This window comes from Dendrobium catenatum, unplaced genomic scaffold (assembly GCF_001605985.2).
Source record: "Dendrobium catenatum unplaced genomic scaffold, ASM160598v2 fragScaff_scaffold_1278, whole genome shotgun sequence".
NCBI lineage: Eukaryota > Viridiplantae > Streptophyta > Magnoliopsida > Asparagales > Orchidaceae > Dendrobium > Dendrobium catenatum.
In genome coordinates this window covers 825,839-828,290 of record NW_021319740.1, presented here as the reverse complement: position 1 = coordinate 828,290, position 2,452 = coordinate 825,839, and positions in this window count along the sequence as shown.

Here is a 2,452-nt window from a genome sequence, read left to right as displayed (position 1 = left end):
GGCCACTACCTCATCTAATTGATCCTGCTGCTGTCTCCGTCCTCGACGACGTGGCCGTCGTCCTAGCACAAGAGCAACTGCTAGCGGCCTGGCAACTGGAACTGTCTGCACTGGCTGCTGGGGTGTCTGCCCCCTCTGCCAACTATAAAGTCTCCTCATAGTCTGTCGTTGTAACTAAAAGGTAGCCCGAGAAATCTGACGGAGTAATCCTTCCTGACTAACGGGCCCTCTGCCACGAGCTAAGCGGACGATGTTCCAAATCCTCTGGGTGAGGGCTCGGACACCAGTGTCCCTGGGTACCCTAGCTCGGGGTAGAGTAGTGACGACAGGAGGAGCCGCCGCTATACGGGCAACGTCCTCCTCATCACCACTATGCATCAACGGGGAGAAGTGTCCTCCCTGAACTGCCTCCAACTCGGGGGCTACCATCACCTCTGGAGCAGGTGCAACAACAACTGGACATGGCCTCAACTGCCTGGGAGCCACTCTCCTCTGCCTCTGAACTAACTCGTCGTGAATGATGGCATCAACCATCTGCTGCCTCTGTCTCTGACGCAGCTAGACGCAACCTCCTATTCCTATTCCTCTGGGCCCTTCTCCTAAGGCCGGAGGTGGAGGTAGAGGGGACATCTGAACCCACTGCCTGGGTGACAGGGGGAATAGGAACGACTGGAAGTGTCGGGGTCTGCCCGGCAGTCTCGGGGTGAGAAAGCCAGGCAAAAATAGAAGTGGGCGAAGGCACCTTAGTCTGGGCACCCCTCTTCCTAGTGGAAGTGGGAGGGGGAACCCGAACGTGAGGTACTTCCTCTGGAACAACGGGAGTAACAACAACAGTAGGCTGTAGGTGTTGAGGGGCCGGGGCAGCCTGTACAACAGAAGCGGCAGGCGCAGGTCGCCTGACCGTTGCACGAACAGCTGGAACAACTGCAACAGGCTGCTGGCACTGAGGGGCCGGGGCAACCTGAGCAGCAAGAGTGGCAGGCATTGGACGCCTAACCACAGGATGAACTGGAACAAGATGTGGCCTAGGCACTGGTCACCTAGCCACAGCGTGCACTGGCTGCACAAGAATAGGACCGGGATGAGCAGGTGCCCGGGCTATCCGCCGAGCAGCTGGTCGTCCGAAAGGGCGCATGGCTGTGCGTCCTCTCCTCTGAGGAGGAGAGAATGCAGCAGCCTCCGCCGGGGTCGGCCCGCCAAGAGTGACGAAGGCCGAGTCAGTGAAGGAACCAAAAGTGATTCCTCCCACTGGCGGACTAGCGAGCAGGGACTCAGGGAGAGTCACCCGCGCGTCCGAACTGAAAGCAAAGGTAACAGAAGGGGCTGAACGAGTCATGGCACTACTGCCAAGAAAAGGCTGAGTCTCCCTAAGTCCGGCACTTCATCCTCATAGGCCAGATTATCCGGACTCTACCCGCAGGTAGGGAGATGTCTTATAACAAGGAAAGAAGAATGCAATAATATGCATGCGACCCCGGACGGTTCCGATAGTTCCCTAGATTCGTTAAGTTTTTATGTGATTTAGAACTTAAAATTTTTAGAAATTAGTTATGAGTATAAAATATTTTATAGTCCTTAGAAGAGCCTAACGGATTCCAGGCAAAAACAAAATCGACATGCAAGAAACGAAACCTAAGAAAAGCAGGCAATTTCTACTGCGCAATTAGGTAAACACATCAATATAAATCCCAAAAATAATCAACTAAATGGTCATAGGCAAATTGCCCTTATTACAACCCAGATATGCAGAAAATAAAGTGGCCGGGCACCACTACCAACAACACGGATTTCTAAGCCTATGACAGATGCCAACAACTTTGAGTAGGATATTGGATCTTCAAGTCTTCAGTCTTCTTTGGATAACTCCTCCTTGGACTCTTTGGAACTCTCCTCCTTGGATCCGTCGTGGCTTGAATATCCAAACGAAGAGATAATTCCCCCCCAGCAGGGGGGGTATTGCCTTTTCTCTTTGGATACCTAAAGCCATCCAACTCGATCTTCCAAATTGAAGAAGACTCTCCCCTTTAAGGATGTCTTCCTTTTTTGGAATTCGAGTTGGATAAGAATATCCCAAATCAAGGTTGTTTTCACAACTCTTAATAATTATTACAAATATTACATTCATTGAAAGTAGAAAATTATAGACTCCCTGCATGGTTATCCTAATAAAAATCCCAAGCAGTTTATATAAAAATGAAAGTGCTAACACCATTGACCCTGTGCCAAGCCATGCTCTTAATTTTGAGGGCTAAGCGCTCCACCTGTGCAGTTATAATTAATTTAGCCCTCATTTTATTTAGGGGGAGCTGAGCAAGCACCTGCATAAAATATTATTAAAAATCATGACATTGCTCCCCCTTTTATTAATTTGAGCATGGCCACCTGCACGAAAGAACAGTGTATATATATATATATATATATATATATATATATATCGTTCCTAACCTAGGGG